Consider the following 19467-nt stretch of genomic DNA (forward strand, 5'->3'; position numbering starts at 1 on the left):
TAATTCTTAGCCCAGGGATCTGTTCTGAGTTCCAGAACTGATCTGAGCTCAAAGTATTTCCACACAAAAATCCACTCCTGATTACCAATCCCCAGCTTTCTTCTTTTCAGCAATATAACAGTGGGGTGGTCATTTTCTTGTTTTCACTGTGAAACAGGAGTCTGAAATCCTCACTGATCTTCTGCGAGTCACCCTGAGATATACCCCGTTTCAATCGGGGTTTCGGCCCGGTTTCGGCACTGAGACAGCCTTGGTCGCCCTGTACGATGACCTATGTTGGGAGAGGGACGGAGGGAGTGTAACTCTGTTGATCCTCCTTGATCTCTCGGCGGCTTTTGATACCATCGACCATGGTATCCTTCTGGAGAGGCTTGCGGAGTTGGGAGTCAAGGGTACTGTTTGGCAGTGGTTCCGCTCCTACTTAGCGGGTCGTCTCCAGAGGGTTGTGCTTGGGGAACATTGCTCGACACCGTGGGCTCTGCAATGTGGAGTCCCGCAGGGTTCGGTTCTGTCTCCCATGCTTTTTAACATCTATATGAAGCCGTTGAGTGCGGTCATCAGGAGCTATGGAGTGCGTTGCCACCAGTACGCTGATGACACGCAGCTCTATTTCTCCTTTTCATCCCCCTCAGGTGAGGCTGTCGATGTGCTGAACCGTTGCCTGACTGCGATAATGGACTGGATGAGAGCTAACAAACTGAGGCTCAATCCAGACAAGACTGAGATGCTGCTGGTGAACGGTTTCCCGGATCGGATGGTAGATATACACCCTGTCATGGATGGGGTTACACTCCCCCTAAAGGACCGGGTTCGTAGTCTGGGGGTTCTTTTAGATCCTTCCCTGTCACTTGAGGCCCAAGTGGCATCGGTGGCACGGAATGCTTTCTACCAGCTTTGGCTGGTAGCCCAGCTACGTCCCTATCTGAGCAGGGAGGACCTAACATCAGTCGTACATGCTCTGGTAACCTCACGACTGGACTACTGCAATGCGCTCTACGTAGGGCTGCCTTTGAAGACAGTTCGGAAACTACAGCTTTTCCAAAATGCGGCGGCCAGATTAATAACGGGGACCAGGCAGTCGGAACACATAACACCTGTTCTGGCTCACTTTCACTGGCTGCCAATATGCTTCCGGGCTAGATTCAAAGTGTTGGTTTTGACCTATAAAGCCCTATACAGCATGGGACCACAGTACCTATTGGAACGCCTCTCCCGATATGAACCTGCTTGTACACTACGCTCTACATCGAAGGCCCTCCTCCGAGTTCCGTCTCATAGGGAGGCTCGGAGGACGGTGACAAGATCTAGGGCCTTCTCAGTGGTGGCCCCCGAACTGTGGAACAGTCTCCCCGAAGAGGTGCGTATGGCGCCGACATTGCTCTCCTTTCGGTGCCAGGTTAAGACTTGCCTCTTTGCTATGGCGTTTTAATATGTAACTCGTTTTAGTTTTAAATTTTGTTGTAATTGTTTTTGATTTATTGTTTTATATATGTTTATCCTGTATTTATTATGAGATCTGAGATGTTTTGTATTTTTATATTCTGTTGTTCACCACCCAGAGAGCTAATGCTAGTCGGGTGGTATATAAATCTAATAAAATAAATAAATAAATAAATACCAATACATTTTGATCTACTTTCTGCCCACCCTGCACCTAAAGTGCTATCTGAAAGCTAAACATTATGACACAGATCATAAAAAGAGATACTGATGATCACTTTTTGATACTGAGCCACAAACATTTCCACTGAAAAACCATAAAAACCACAGCCCAGAGCTTTCCTGTTTCCCAAATACTAGGAAAGGCTTTCCAGGGAATAGAATATGTTACAGTGGGAGCAGCAGGCTGGAAAGCTCAATTGATAAATACTTTCCTCCATGTTTAAGATATAAACATTCTGTGTATTAAAACACATGATATCCTCAAGAAATAATCATGTGTATCATGTTGGAAGAATCATTTCAGTTCATATTCTTAAGCAGCTTGTTTTTGTTGCAGCCCCCTCCTCCTTAAAATATTTTCATATATAAATATTCAATATATAAGGTCTACACTTACACAGATTTATCTATGAGTAAGTTCTAATGATTTCTATAGGACTTATATCTCAGTAGAAATGTATAGGATTGTTCCATGAAAGCCTGCACCAAAAACCATACATACTTTAAGAATAACAGGCAATGAAAAATGCAATATTTTAATAGCTATAATTATGATAGTTACAGAAGTCGGTATTTCCCCCCCCAAAGTTGGTATCTTGATTTTAAAAACTTAAGAATCTGCAGGAAAAATGAAAAGAGAAAAACTACATTTCCATTTCTGCCAAAACTCTTTCTATTGAATATACGCATGACAGGAAACAATTTCAGGAAGTATAACAGTCCCAGCATGCCTTGCCTTGTTGCCAGTAAAAGGGAATTGCTTCAGTGGTGCATTTAAAAGGGAATGCAAGTAAAAGGGAATTGCTTCACTGTTGAATTAAAGAAGTGTCATTGATGCCATTTTCTTTTCCTGGCAGCAAATGTGTATGTAACGGAGACTGTATGCTCGTTGAATGTTACATGTGAATAACTGTACAAATGTACATCCCAACTACTTGTGTACCCAGGTACACAGACTGTACACTCGTTGACTGTAACGTGTGAACAGGGCCATAGCCATCTCTCTAAGTGAGAGTTCAGAGACAGACGTCCTCACAACGTGGGGGGAGAACAAAGGAAGAATGTGTGGTCTGAGAAGAAGCAGGAAGAAGGTGCTCAAACAAACATGGTGGTCAGTGACAGGAACAGAAAACGTTACTCTTTCTGTCTAGCACCTCTCACTGGTTCAAGTAATTAGCTACAAGTGTTGTTGCTTCATTCCAACAAAAGCACCCCTGCCTGCAGTTCCATCGCATCATGAGATTCATGGAGTCTTAAAATGGTGCAACTATAATGCCATTCTTGCATATCTGGCCATGACAACAGATGTTATCACAAGATTTGCTGTGGAATGATTAAAATCTTGCAAGGGTGTGAATATTTTGATGTGGAAAGGATCAAATATTGCAAGAATGTTTGTTAATTGATTGATTTAATTTTATTATGGTCATAGACCAGTCAAGAATGTTTGTATCATAAGAATTCATAAGAATTTCATAAGATTGTAATCAATGTAAATGAGAACAGCAATGAAAACTGTTACCTAGTCCAGGGTCAATCCACAGTGAATTTATTAAATGCTTGGCTGAATTTCAGTGGCAAGTAAGTTTTAAAGAGTAAAGTTTGAAACTTCGTTAAGTAGGAAAGCTCTTTTAAAAAAAAAAAAACAGATGTTGCTAGGACACTGCTGACCATGTACAATCTAAAATCTAGTGGGCAGGGGGCCATTTCCTTTCCAGAAGCATGGGGTAATATTTACTTCAGCAGTTCATAGCCTGCTGTGAGTGTTGACTAGTGCAATATCTAAACCTGGCTGGATTCTGAAATAATCACTACCAATCAGGGAGCCAGGATTGTTTCTCTGTTACTTGATGTTGAAAAATATAGACTGTTTTCTGAAGAAAGGCTGTCCTGCAATTTTAAAAAGGTAGTTTGCAAAGAAAGGATCAAATGAATGTTTATTTTCTTAACAGAGGTGTTGGAGATAATTAGCTGCTGCTAATTAAAAATGGCAACACTGCCTTTCTACTTCAGCAGTTTTGTTTGCAGTCTTGATTGCTGGAGCTGATAATGGCTTGGCAAATGACACAACAGCAGATGTAAACAAACAGCACACAGGTTTATTTTCAGTCCCTTGCAACAGGGTCTTGTATAAGCAAGTTAAAGAGGTATCGAACACCTTTCACCATCAACACACCAAATGTGGGCTGTCACCCAGGGATGACAGTTCTTGTTTGCCACCTGCATGGGAGCTGCCAAAACAAGGAGGGGGGGTTGCCAGCACTTCTCAGGTTTCTGTACATAAGTCTTTTTTTGTTTTGTTTTGTTCTAACCTTAGTGGGTCATACTTGTATTGATGTGTACTGAATCAATATCCTGGGGAAACAGGGTAATTTGACCAAAGAGGGTCAGCTGACTAAATGCCACAGATGCCCTAACCGTCCCAATATTTTAGACACATATTCAGCAATTTCACTGTGAAGGGGTGGCCAACAGTGTGCCCTCCAGGTCTTGTTGGACTCCAGTACCCATCAGCCCCAATGAGCATGGCCAGTTATCAGGGATAATGGAGTTGTAGACCAACAGCAGGTAGAGTGCACCACAGACAGGTCACTCATTATACAGGTTGCAGCCACATATTTTAAGTTAAAATAAACCCAAATGACCGCTCCTGGAATCATGGAACGGATACACTGGAAAAGTCCTTACAGAATGGTCTTCAAGAAAGAAAGGTGGTCATGGCAGAGTTTCTACTAAATATATTGGCCAGAATATAAAGAACAGTGAGTCTAGTCCTTTGAAAAAAATTTCTCTTGGACATTAGTATCTCACCTTTCTGTAATAAAAACCAAACTCAAGGCAAGATACAATAAAGATAAATCACAACAAAATTAAAAACAAATATAACGATAAAACAATCAATAGCAAAACAGCTTCATAAAACATCACAAAAACAGTAGCAGACCAAAATCATGATCATTAACAAAATTCTACTAGTGGTGTAGCGGTTGGAATGTAGGACTGGGTCCTGGGAGACCAGGGTTCAAATGCCCACTCAGCCATGAGGCTCAATGGGTGACCTGGGGCCAGTCACTGCCTCTCAGCCTAACATACCTCTCAGTGGTTTTCTGGGGATTACATGAGGAGGGGGAGAACTATATATGCCAGCTTAAGCTCCTTTGAGAAAAAGGTGGGATATAAATGCAATATAAACAAAATAAAATAAAATAAATCTTGGCTTTATGTATTCATGAATGTGTAGAAATCTGCATCTCTTGCACTGATGCATGCTTGTGGGATATCAGAGAAATATCTTATGTTTTCATCTAGTGGGAGGAAGTCCGGGATATAAACTGAATAAATAAAATCTATATTGTGTAAGAGAATAGTGTGAGTTACTGATAACTTATATATGCTGGGCTTTTTATCTCCAAAGGAAGAAAAGACTCCACTCTTTTTATTTTGACCCAGCTGGGGTTCTGTTTTCATACAGACTTCATGAAACTCATTTCCAAATTCACAGCATGAAGATGGTTTCAGATGTCAGAATGAAAATAAAAGCACAGTGGCGCTGATTTGTTCTCAAGACACATGGGCCAGGAGTGGCTGGTGGAGCAGCTCCCTGCTTGTGCTGTCAGCCTAATGGTCAGCTGAGGAGGTGAGCCAATCAGGCCGGAAGAGGCCAGACAGGGTGGCCCCATTGGAGGAGAGACGCTCAACCAGCTGGAGGATAAAGGCATGTTGGGCAGCACATGTAGATAGGGTTCTGTCATGAACTGCCCCTTCGCCCAAGGGAAGGAGAGGCTGCTGCTGTGCTGCTGCTGTGCTGCTGCTGCGCTGCTGCTGCGCTGCTGCTGTGCTGCTGCTGCTGCTGCTGCTGCTGCTGCTGCCGTGGGACCACCACCTCCACCACCCTTCCCAGAGGGACTTCTGCCTGGCAGGACCAGGCCCCAGGCCTGATCCTGATCGGGGCGTGGACGTTTCTGTTGCTGCCGTTGGGCTGTCCTGGAATGTGAGACTGAAGTGCTGCTGCTGCCTCTTCTGAGGTGTATGCCACCGTTGCTGCTGTCATTATCACCAGGTTGGGGGTCATTGCTGTCCATCGTTCTTGGGCCCCATTACATCAGCTACTATGGATTATCGGCTGCTGAAGCTCCTCGGATGCTGCTGTGTTGTCTGAATGTATGAGTGGGTTGTATGAGTGAGTGTGTGATTGTGTGTATATGCCATGAGTTTTATTATTTATTTTATTTTTATTATGTGCCTGGGCGAGAGGACAGTGTTGTGGGAGGGAGGACCAAAGGGGGCCCCTATTAGTGTAGTGACGGGTAATGGGAGGTATGGCGCTGTGAGTAGGACATGCCAGTTAAGGGGAACTCGCCCCAGACAACTGGTGGCTGTGACGTGTTCCGGTCCTCCTCACACCCACAGGATTGCTGGTAGTTCTATCAGCCAACCCTCGGATCTCCAGTTGCTGCTTTTTAATGCCAGATCGGTAAATAATAAAACCTCCCTCATCCATGACCTAATTGTGGATGAGGTGGCCGATCTGGCATGTATTACCGAGACCTGGGTGAGCGATCTGGGAGGTATTAATCTCTCCCAGTTGTGCCCACCTGGGTATTCGGTTCAGCATCTGGGTAGATCCGAGGGTCGGGGAGGGGGAATCGCTGTGGTCTATAGAAGTTCCATCCCTCTTGTTAGGCACCCTATCCAGATGGCTAATGGTCTAGAGTGTCTGCACATAACGTTGGGTCAGCGAGACAGACTGGGAATTCTGTTGGTGTACCGTCCACCCTGCTGCCCAACAGCCTCCCTAACTGAGCTGACAGAGGTGGTCTCGGATCTATTGTTGCGTTCCCCCAAACTTTTGGTATTGGGGGATCTCAACATTCATGCTGAGGCCGCTTTATCTGGAGCAGCTCAGGACTTCATGACCTCCATGACAGCCATGGGGCTGTCTCAATTTGTTACTGGCCCTACGCATGTGTTGGGGCACACTCTGGACTTGATTTTTGCCACTGGATTAGGTGATGGTGATCTGAGAGTGAGGGATTTTTCATCTATTCCTTTGTCATGGTCAGATCACCGCCTATTAAGGTTTAGACTCACACTGTTTTCTCCCCTCTGCAAGGGAGGAGGACCAATTAAGATGGTCCGTCCCCGGAGACTAATGAATCCTGAGGGTTTTCTGATGGCTCTAGGGAATTTTCCGGCTGATAGAATTGACGGTCCTGTCGAAACCCTGGCCATGCTGTGGAATACGGAAATGGCCCGGGCAGTTGACACGATCGCCCCGGTGCGCCCTCTCCGTTGCAGAGCTCAATTGGCTTCCTGGTTTACTCCGGAGCTAAGAGTGATGAAGCAAGAAAGGAGACGGCTTGAGTGCAAATGGAGGCGAACTCCCGACGGCTGTAATCATGCACTTGTGAAGCTCTCTACCAAACTCTATGTGAAGGCAGTGAGAGCAGCAAAGAAGCAATACTTTGCTGTCTCTATTCAGTCATCCCTTAACCGCCCAGCGGAACTTTATAAAGTTGTCCGGGGACTTTTACACTCTGGTCCCCAGGACGCAATAACACCATCAATTGCCCGCTGTAATGAGTTTGCGCGACACTTTCGTGATAAGATCATGAACATCCGCCGGGACCTTGACTCCATTATTGTAGCAGTTGATCCTAATGAGGTGTCCAGAGCACAGTCTTGTCCTGTTTTATTGGATGAGTTTCAGTTGGTACAGCTCGAGGATGTGGACAAGGTGCTTGGACAGGTGCGGGCGACCACTTCTGCTCTGGATCCTTGCCCCTCATGGCTAATAAAAGCTAGCAGGAATGGAACAGCCGGCTGGGCCAAGGAGGTGATTAATGCCTCTTTACGAGAGGGAGTGGTCCCACCCTGCCTGAAACAGGCGGTGGTGAGACCGCTCCTAAAAAAATCCTCCTTGGACCCTGATAATTTGGACAACTATAGGCCGGTAGCAAATGTTCCATTTCTGGGCAAGGTTCTAGAGCGTGTGGTCGCTCGCCAACTCCAGGCTCTCTTGGATGAAACTGATTATCTAGACCCATTTCAATCGGGCTTTCGGCCAGGGTTTGGTACAGAAACGGCCTTGGTCGCCCTGTATGATGACCTCTGTCGGGAGAAAGACAGAGGGAGTGTAACTCTGTTGGTTCTCCTTGATCTCTCAGCGGCGTTTGGACTTCCGGGAAGGGTGACTTCGCTTGTGCCTGCTTTTGGGACGGGCTCCCGCCTCAAAAGAAGCTTATTCAGATATAAATCAGTCAGAACATTTTTTTTTTTGACTGATGAAATTTCTCCCGGGCAGGGAGAAACGTAGAGATCAACCTCAAAAGCCTGTTTTTGTTGGGAGGACTGGATTTCATTAATTTATGAGATAAGGTCCAGCCAACAATGCCGGACGGACTTTCTAACAAGCTCTATCTGTTTAAGCGATACGTTTATCTTTTCTTTAAAGAGAGAACGGACTAACAGGCAAGCACCCTTCTTTCTATTATTTTTTTTTACTTGGTTTAAATTGTTACAGCAAAAGGAGATTTGTCAGATTGATCGGCTTTGGACAACTTCTGGGTGAGCTATAACTCTTCTCTGTTATTCACGAAATTAACAGCTTATCTCTGTTTCTGTCGCAAAAAGCTGTCCTGGAAGTGCATTCTAAAGATAATAAACAGAAGAGGGATTTCTATTCCTGATTTCTATTCCGAGGAATATTATATTGTCTGGGACTATTCTCTTTTTGGTCTATTTTATTTTGACGAATCTGCTTCTTCACGACGCCACTAACTGTTTTGATGCTGGGAACTAAATTTGTTTTGCATTCTTGAACATAGAGAGATAAGGCAGGTTGCTCTGTTTATACTGTGATGTCATCAAGCCTGGAATATTAACCCAATTGTTGCTGAAATAAGAAGTGGTTCTTCTTTATTTTTGTTTTGCTTTGTTTTCGTGGTTTTAAAAATGGCAATCAAGAAAGTGGCTGAGAATCTGGAAGTAACTATGTTTCAGAAAATAATGGATGAGATTGAGATAACGAAACAAACCCTGCGACAGGGTAGTAAGGAGCTGAAAATTGAACTGAGCAAAATGACGCAGGAGCTTAAAGAAATAGGGGATCCTGTGAGAGAGGAGAATGAGATCAGAGATGAGAAAAGAAAAAATAAAGGGAAGATACAAGCCCTGGAGATTGGAACAAATGTGGAATTGGAAAAAGATCTGGAGTTTATGGATTTTAGAAATAAAATCTACTGTTTGGAATTTAACGTTATCTCTGAAGAAATTAATGAAGATATTAGAGATAAAGTTATCAATGGCTTGGATAATCTTCTGGACTGGAATGATGTGATGGAGCTTGATATAGAGAAAATCTATGGAATTAACTGCAGCCATGTGACAATGGAAAAACTCTTAAGAGATGAGCCAGTGCATTTTGTAAAAAAGAAGAACACAGATATGACTTTACAACAGTATTTCAGCAACTTATTCAGAATGGATGGCAAGAAAATATTTGGGATAGAGGAAATTCCCATCAGACTCTTATTATATGACTATGGTTAGAACAGCAAGATTATTATGGAATACTGATAATGGAAGATTGGACACTGAAATTACTGGACTTAAAGATGGAAGATGGAACTAATAGGGATAATGGAATAATGGCTATTGAAATTATTGGACCTAACAGATTCTGATGAGATGGATTAATCGAAATGTTTATTTGGACTATGGTTATGACAATAAGATTATTATAATTATTAATGAGATGGATTAATTGACATGTTTATTTGGAGAAAAATTGATAGATATATTTCTTAAAGAATTGAAACCTCTCTTTGACTTTTTGTGGAAAGAATAAAGTAATGTTTATGAGATTTGATGATTAATTAAGATAACTACTGGAGGAAAGTGATTTTATAATATGATTTAAGAGACAGGATTGTTATATATTGTAGACCTATAACTGATTTGATATGTGACAAATGGGAAGTCAACATTTTATTTTTTTTGTTTAATCATTTTTGTTTTGTTTTGTTTTTTGTCTTTGAATGTTTTATGATTTTGTTTTCTATGTTTTATGAAAATTTGAATAAAAATTATTGTAAAAAAAAAAAAGATCTCTCAGCGGCGTTTGATACCATCGACCATGGTATCCTTCTGGAGCGACTTACGGATTTAGGAGTGGGAGGCACTGCTTGGCGGTGGCTCTGCTCCTATCTCGGGAATCGTCTCCAGAAGGTGATGCTGGGGGAACATTACTCGAGTCCCTGGGTACTCCAATATGGGGTCCCGCAGGGTTCAGTTCTGTCCCCCATGATTTTTAATATCTATATGAAGCCTCTGGGTGAGGTCATCAGGAGTTTTGGAGTGCGTTTCCAGCAATATGCTGATGATACGCAGCTCTACTACTCCTTTTCATCTTCGTCAGGTGAGGCTGTTGATGTACTAGATCGCTGCCTGGCCGCGATAATGGGCTGGATGAGAGCTAATAAACTGAAACTCAATCCTAACAAGACTGAGATGCTGTTGGTGGGAGGACCCTCTGCCCAGATGGTTGACGTTCGACCTGTCCTAGATGGGGTTACACTCCCCCTAAAGGAACAGGTACGTAGTTTGGGGGTCTTATTAGATCCGCTCCTGTCACTTGAGGCTCAGGTAGCCTCGGTGGCACGGAATGCATTCTACCAGCTTCGGCTGGTAGCCCAACTACGACCCTATCTGAGCAAGGAGCATCTTGCCTCAGTTATCCATGCTATGGTAACCTCTAGATTGGACTACTGTAATGCACTCTACGTGGGGCTACCTATGAAGACGGTTCAGAAACTTCAGCTAGTGCAAAATGCTGCGGCCAGAGTTCTCACTGGGACAAAGAAATTTGACCATATAACACCTGTCCTGGCGCAGCTGCACTGGCTACCGATATGTTTCCGGGCCAGATTCAAAGTGTTGGTTCTTACCTATAAAGCCCTAAACGGCATCGGACCGCAATACCTGATGGAGCGCCTCTCTCGCTATGTACCTACCCGTTCACTACGCTCGACGTCGAAGGCCCTTCTCCGGGTCCCAACCCATAAAGAGGCCCGGAGATTAACAACTAGATCTAGGGCCTTCTCGGTGGTGGCCCCCGAACTATGGAATGCCCTCCCAGACGAGATACGCCTGGCGCCTTCTCTGTTATCTTTTCAGCGCCAGGTAAAAACTTACCTTTTCGCCCAGGCTTTTTAAATTTTGTAAATTTTTAAATATTTTAAATTTAACATTCTAAACTTAATATGATCTTAATTTATAAATCTCAATGGCAATTTTATTAATGTTTTATAATTGTACTATATATATATATATATTCCACACTTGCTCATATTTTAATTGTGATTTTATTTGTTGTACACCGCCCTGAGAGCTTTCTGCTATAGGGCGGTCTAGAAATGTAATTAAATAAATAAAATAAAATAAAAAGATTCAGTCCCAGGACTCAACTCTCAAACCCAGGGTAATTGATCCTAGCCAGGCACAACTTGTGCCTCCCTTACCAGGGCTGAGTAAACCAACCACAACCCTGCTAGGTAGGTAGACTGCCACCACCCCTTTAAACCTGGTCACCCACTCTGGGCCAACCCAAAGTGCCAGAAATAGACCTGCCAAGGATTCCAAAGACAAGAGCCAAAGGTATACTCCTTGTCCTGGAGCCTTTAGGCAAAATAACCAAATATCCGGTAGTCTGTGGCTAAATGGCCAAGGTGCTATATTTAGAGCCAAATCTCCCCTGCAAAGAACACACACTGGTAACTAAGAAGTAGCTTTATCAGAATAAAAATATAAGTGCACAAATATATGGCAGTAAAATGATTCCTTAAAACCCACACCCCTGAAGGCCAGGTAAAATACAAAGAGTTACAGTCATAAATAAAAATAACAAAACTGTCTAACCTAATATATACTTACAATAAAGGTAAACAGCAAACCACCTCATGGTTCCACATCTCCCTAGAGATGTATAGCCTGGCTAGCAGATGGAACATGGAACCTCAACATCAAGAACATTGAGGAACAATGGTTAAGGTCTGAATCCTATTCTTCTGGGAAAATGCACAACAACAGCTGGGAATTAAGTAGCCAATCAGGGGGCTTCCTGATGATGAAACGTTCTGGAGCTTTCGTGCCTAATGGTCACTCACTCACCAATCTTCCCAGGCCGATTGGCGTTGAAGTACCAGTCTCAACTGATAAATAGGTGTTCTTGCTCATAGCTTAATTAACTAGCTTCAGTTGTGAGAACTGCAATCTCATGGCCTTTTCAGAGGCCCCATTCCCCACCCCCAGTTCCTTGTCTCAGAACCATTTTAGTTTTTAACCTTTCAAACCAGGCATTCTTGACAGGTTCCAAGCAGGAAGGGAGGGAGGACTGAGAAGGAACAGAAGAAGAAAAGACTAGAGCTAGGCTATGGGCAAGTCTTGCCACAGCAACTTAGGACACAGCATGGGAGGAAAGAAAATGCAGCAATTCTGGGACTTGCCAACACAGTGGCAAGTCAAGGAGGGAAAGGGTTAATTAAAGGTAAAACGTTCATAAATAAATAGATAATAAAATAAAACCATTTAGCTTCCACACACCTCTTGGCTGAGCCTAAACTCTTTTAGTATCCCCTTCTTGAGTATAAGCCAGGCTTCCCCGACCTAGTGCCCTCTAGATGTTATGGACCTGGGGTCACCAACATGGCACCAACATGTGCCCACTGGGGCTTCCTATGGCACCCATGTGAGGTCTCTGGAAATATCCCCTTAAAAACCCACAGTGAATGACAGACTGTTTGCTCAGCTCCTGTTTGCACATGCTTGGCCTTTTCTACATCACCTTTAAATATACGCACATTTCATTGGATGCCAGGATTGGACACCCACCCTTTCTTCATTTCTTAGAGGAGAGGTGCAAAGAGCTTCTCTCTATGAATGAGCACAGCTGGGACTGATGTACATGCCTTTTTTGCACAAAAAGGACAGCTGATGGGTAGCATGCCCACATCATTTTGTGGCCCTGTCTTTTTTTCTGCTCTTTTAGATATGGCAGCTATTTTGTGTTTTGCCACACCGCTATGGTTGCCATTTTGTGTTATGCCACACTCTCAGCAGCCATTTTGTGTTATGCCCCGCCCAATAGCAGCCATGAAGCAATTGGCACCCACAGTTGTTGTTGTTGTTGTTATGTGCCTTCACATAACAACACCCACAAATTGGCACCTACAGTACTTTCTCAAAATTCCAAATATGGCCAATGGCCCAAAAACAGTGGAGACCCCTGCTTTGACTATTATTCCCATCAGCCCTAACCTGGGGGAGTTCCCTGTAGATAGAGCAGCTGACCCTGTTGAAGCCCATGTCATGCTGTGGAACAACAAGGTGCGTCGTGCTCTTAACATGGTTGCCCCAGAGTGCCCTCTCCAGCATTGTGGAGCTCGGTTTTCACGTTAGTACACCAGTGAACTAAGAGCAATGAAAGAGGCTGGATGATGGCTAGAGCGTAAGTGGTGAAAGACATGCGGTGAGGCTGGTTGGGCACAAGTAAAACATCATAACCGTGCCTACTGTGTGGTGATGAGGGTGGTGAAGAAGACCCGCTTCTCTGCCACCTTTGCATCCTCAAGTAGCCATCCAGTGGACCGTTTCTGTATTTCAGGGGTCTGCTGACATCAACTCCACCTTTTGGAAGCCCACTGAGAATAGTGTGTAAGGCACTTTGAGGGTAAAGTTGCTCACCTCCGTAGCAGTCTTGATGCCCCATCCATATCTACTGTAGTCCCCAGTGAGGTGTCCAGTGCAGTGTCTGCTGCAACTTCTTGAGATTGGTTTCAGTTGATGAGGCCTGATGACGTGGACAAGGTGCTTGCAGTGATGCAGCCAGCAATGTGTCCTCTTGACCCTTGCCCTTCTTGGCTTATTAAAGCTTGCCAAGGGGGTGTGACTGAGTGGATTCAGGGTGTAGACGTCGCAGGACGGAGTGGTTCCAGCCACTCTGAAATTGGAGGAGATCTGACTACTCCTGAAAAAGCCCTCCCTCAGCCCATTGGTTTGTGACGACTACAGCCCGCTTGCAAATACCCCCTTTTTAGGGGGCAACTGCTCACTGGGGCAGGGTATCCCCAATATGACACCCCACTGCTAAAGGAATTGCACTGGTTGCCCATTAGCTACTGGGCTAAGTACAAGGTTCTGGTTTTGGTATACAGCTTGAGACCAGGATACCTGAAAGATCGTCTTACCCTTTATATACCCAGTTGATCACTACACTCTGGAGGTGAGGGCCTCCTGCAGATACCATCTTATCAGGAGATCCGGAAGCAGACCTTTAGTGTTGTGGCACCAACATTTTGGAATTCCCTCCCATTAAATATTAGACAGGCGCCATCTCTGTTATCTTTTTGGTGCCTACTGAAGACCTTCCTCTTTCAACGAGCCTTTTAAGTAGAGATATTATCCCAGTCTATGTCTGTGTTGGCATTGCTTTTTAAGATGTTTTTAAAGCTTTTTCAAAGAGATGTTTTTAAAGATGTTTTGTTTAAATATATTTCAAAGTCTGTTTTTATGGCCAGGCTATGGTCGGAAGGCACATAATGCCAGCTCCCTGCTAAAGCTAAGTCAGCGTCAGGTCTGGTCAATACCTGGATGGGAGACTGCCTGGGAACCATATGTAAGCCACCTTGGGTTTCATGAAAAGAAAAGTGGGGTATACATGTAATAAACAAAATAAATGTTTTAGAGTGTTTTTAGTATTTTTCGTTGCCGCTCTCAGCTCATACTGGGAGAAAGGGCATGATATAAATTTAAAAAATGAATAAATGAACCCGTGCTGGGTGTGGCTGATAGGAGTTGTGGTCAAAAACATGTGGAGGGCACCAGACTGGGATGGCTGGAGTAAGCTGCCTGGGACGTGTGGGAAATGAGTGCAGTATCAGTGCATCTGCACAAGGGTATTACTCATTAACCGTTTCCTTCAGAGGTATTACCATTTTGAGCAGCTATTGTTGCCAGCTCCCAGAAAACCGTAAGGACAAAATCATAGCCCCTTGAAATCTAACCTTTCACTTGTTGTGGAAAGGGAGTTTGCTGCTGGGCAAAGCAATCCAACTTGTTGGAGGCCAACAGGAGCAAAGCTAGTGGAGGCAGAGCTGGCAGAAGGGGCCACCACATCCAGCTGCCACTTGGAGGCCTCATGTTGGGAGGACACTGGCTGCACTGGTGGTATGGCAGGAGGAAATAAAATACATGTTTCCTTGCGCCACTGTTCCTTTCCTCCCTGGCGAATTGGCTGCCCCGTATGAGGGCCATGGGAGGGAGCCAAACGGGACCTGAATATCACGTAAGTCTGCCCCCCTCGGCCCCTCTTCTGAAATGCCCCCAGAACGCTCCTCCTTTGGGCCTTCCGCTGGCTTCCACTGGGTCCCCTTATGCTCAGCTGGACTTCCTCTGCAGACCTTATGCCCGCTCAGCTGGAGGTCCACCATATCCAACTCCCCTCAGTCCAGCATAAATAGCAGTGGGATTGCGGCCTCAGTTGCAGTACTTTGGGGAGGTACAAATTTATTTATTTATTTAAAAGTTCTGCCTTGTGTGCACTCTTAATTGCAGTTGATTCTGTTGTGGACTACTGCAGAATATCTGCAATACACTGACTTTAGAACTCTTATTCATAACATCTAATGAAGGCATTGGGAGGAAGAGTCTGTACACCAGTGCTCTAATTCAGAGAGGAATGTTCTGACATTCCTGAAGTGGGATAGCTAAGTTATTGTTTTTGGACTTTTATATATTTTGTTAATGCCTCGGATGTCTGAATGACTAAAGTGCAGGGTATAAATATGTTAAATGAAGAATAAAAGAAACGAAGGGTTGAATCCAACTAAGCCAATGTTCAGAATAGCCCCACCGAAATCATGGGACTTAAGTTAACCATGTCTATTCATTTTAATGAGTCTTCACTGAGTTTGACTAAGTAAATAGTAAATAAATAGTAGAAACCTTATCCCAGTCTGTGTCTCTGCTGGAACTGCTTTTTAAGATGTTTTGTTTTAATGTGTTTTGAAGGTGTTTTGTTTTTAATATATTTTTGTCTTTAAGATGTTTTAAAGTGCTTTTAGTACTTTTGTTTGCCACCCTGGGCTCCTTTTGGAAGGAAGGGTGGGATATAAATTTAAGAAATAAATAAGTAAATAAGTTGGATACAACCCAAACTTTCCAGGAAATTGTGTTTTTTCCTGGGCTTTGGATCCAAGGTTTTCTGAATGCAGCAGCACAGTTAGAACTTGCTCACTGGTTATTTTGATGATGATGATGATGATGATGTCTAAAGTATTTAGGAATTTTACAAGAACAACATTGATAAGCCCTTGCCTCCAAGCTTACTGTCTATATTTGCTCTCTGTAGAGTGATAGACTGTGATGTAGATATGGTGACCATATTTATTGATTTATTTTATTGGCATCCTGCCCTTCCTATCAAAGGAGCCGGGAGAGGGGTCAAAATGTTAAAATGATACAATTTAAAATAAAACAAAATCATATTTAAAAAACAATTTGTTGTTGTTATGTCCCTCCAAGTTGACTACGACTTATGGTGACCCTATGAATCAGCGACCTCTAATAGCATCTGTCATGAACCACCCTGTTCAGATCTTGTAAGTTCAGGTCTGTGGCTTCCTTTATGGAATCAATCCATCTCTTGTTTGGCCTTCCTCTTTTTCTACTCCCTTCTATTTTCCTAGCATTATTGTCTTTTCTAATGAATCATGTCTTCTCATTATGTGTCCAAAGTATGATAACCAAACCCCCCCACCAATTTAAAACATTCTAAAACATTTCAAAACACTTAGAACATCTGAACACATTTAAAAGTGTATATGACCTTATAAAAACATTCATGACTTAATAAGGTTTTTTCCTTTCTTTTTTCTTTTAGGTAATGCTTAGATGTCCTTTGCTGCTTGGGAACACACTTCAAGACCTTTTGGGCTGAGAAGTGGCTTGCAATGTCAGGGTAAATCATGACTCTGAAGACACTAACAGGATAAGTCAGAGCTGAGCAGAAATGGGTGTTCTATCCTTGGACCTTCTTTTTTGGTTTTTAGCTATTAAAAAGAGACACTGGGCTTTTCTTTTATGTCTTTTTCATTTGTGTTAACCTTAACTGGTGTGTCCTTAACCTAAAACAACATCACCAAGGCAGCCATGGGCTACCCTGACATTTAAGGAAACGTGCTATGATGATAATCCCTTCTGTATAAATTGAACTTTTAACATCTTCTGGCTGTGTTTAGGTAATTTGATACTCCTCTATCATCACCACCACCCACCATCTTTCATTAAGACTGCTAACCAAGGGAATTTTACAGTTACATTCAGGTCTGTGAAACACAGGCAAGTATGCAGCCCCCCACCCTGAAAGGGTGCCTCTGTCATTTGACTGTTCGAAAAATTTGCTGCATAAAACATTGCCCAGGTTTTTAAGCTCTTGGACCAGTTTTAATATCTCAGGCACAGGAGGGAGTGGACGGTCAGCGGTCATCCTGAGACAGAGTGTGGAGAACAGTTTATTGAAAGCCTGGCATATGTTGATATTTTGCAAATGACATTTGAAACACCCGTCATCCAAGTTTTAAAGAAAGATTATTTGCCCTCTTCCCACAGTCAGACAATATGCTCTCTCTTGCTTCAGTTAATAAGATGGGATTGTTAAGACAGAGTTTTTATTTCTGCCTATACAACTGAATGTTTACCTAGGAATAGGGAAGAAATCTGATTCAGTTAGCATTTAAAGCTGAATCGATCAAATTCATGCCGCCCTGGGCTCAAAGGGCGGGATATAAATCAAATAATAAATAAATACTTTCCAATATGGGAACTGAGCCATCCTTCAAAAATTGCCCTTATTTGAATATTACAGCTCTCCAGACAACCAATGTTTACAAAAATGCATATATTAGGAGGAAGTGTGCATAAAAATGGAAATATTCATGAAAATTACATACAAATACAAAACCACATTATATTAGGAGTACTTGTATGCAAAAAATGTGTACATTAGTCAAAACTGCATAGAAATGTCTTTATTAAGAGAAATTTGTACTAAAATGCTGAAGAATTTTCAAGAGATTTTTTTTATAAATTGCTACAGAAATGTGAGCTGCTGAATTTACGACTGGAAATGTGAGAAACCAAGAGTAGTGAAATTGAGAGAACTGAATAATGTTTTGCAAACATTATTTGCTTAGATTGCAAAATTTGGATAAGTGTGAATTTCAAAGGATGTCTGGGTGTCGGTTCTCATATTGTTTCAGAAAGTGTGAATTTGAGAGATGTGGCTTTAAATGTGAACTGAATTGAATTTCTCCCCCATCCCTAGGAATCAGACAGGTGTGTGTGTCCCATTTGCCTACATTTTAATTGGTCAGACTGTCCAACTCCCTCAGGACCAAACTAGCGATGACATTAAATGTGTCTTTGGATTGAATATACAGGGTTTTAAAAATGCAAATAGCATCAGCTGTGGGGGGAGGAAGCTAGTAATTATCATAAGAACATGAGAAAAGCCTGCTGAAATTGGCCAAAGGCCCATTTAGACCAGCACTCTGTTTTCCCAAGGGCAAACTAGAAGCCTATGGAAAGTCCACAAGCAGAACGGGTATGCAAGAGCTCTCTCCCTCACCTGTGATTCTCAGCAACTGGCATTCAGAGGCATACTGCCTCCAGCACTGGAGGTAGTTCATAGCCATCATGGCTAGTAGCCATTCATAGCCTTATCCTCCATGAATGTCTAATCCTCATTTAAAGCCATCCATGTTGGCGACCATCAAAATGTTCACAGCAGGCATGGAAGAGGAATGTAACCCTTTCCTCTGCCGCTATGATCATGTGGAAAGCTCATCCAAAGCTGATATTTGCTTTGGGGCAAAACAGGGGTGCAAAGAGTTAAGTTCTCCCTTCATGCCTGCTGTGATCCTGATAACGATCAGCTCCTCCACAGATGTCATTTGCATTTCTAAAACTCTGCATGTTAATGTAGTGACGTATTTGTCACATTGACACTCATCCCATCACTGGTATTCCTATGGGAATTATGCATCTAATGTAACATAAGGCTGTGATGTAGTTTAGCCTTTAAACAAAAACAAAGGAAAGCTCAGAGCAGGTGTCCATGATAATTTTCTTCCATGTTGAAGACATGCAGTGGTTAAGGAAGTTTGTCTTGAATATATTTATTCATTCTGTATCCATCTCTCTTATAAAAGACACACTCTCTTAAGGTGCTAGTTGCTGTAGCTCAGTGGTAGAGCATCTGCTTTGCATGCAGAAGGTCCCAGGAACAATCCCTGGCATCTCTAGGTAGGGCTGGGAGAGACTCCTGCCTGAAATTCTGGAGAGCCACTGCCAGTCAGTGTAGACAGTACTAAGCTAGATGGACCAATGGTATAACTCGGTATAAGGCAGCTTCCTATGTTCCTGTTTCATTATCAACAGCATTTTGGAGTGTATTCTACCCAGGAAAGAATATGTGTTTAGTTTTGATATTTTAAATACACTGAAAATATTCAAATGTTAAAATAGAGCACTAGTGCTCTCTGGTGGTGATAAAGTTCAGTTTTGTTTTGTGAATAGTTTTTGAGATTTTGTTGTAGATGGACAAACCTTTGCTCTAAAGGCAGGGAATGGCAGCTTTTAAAATGTTTCATATTTAAATTTTATTTATTTATTTCATTTGATTTATATCCCACCCTTCCTCCCAGAAGGAAACTTTCACTGCAACAGATTGCTGTATTTTTTTCTTAG

The sequence above is a fragment of the Rhineura floridana genome, chromosome 5 (genome assembly GCF_030035675.1).
Source record: "Rhineura floridana isolate rRhiFlo1 chromosome 5, rRhiFlo1.hap2, whole genome shotgun sequence".
In the NCBI taxonomy this organism is placed as follows: Eukaryota; Metazoa; Chordata; class Lepidosauria; order Squamata; family Rhineuridae; genus Rhineura; species Rhineura floridana.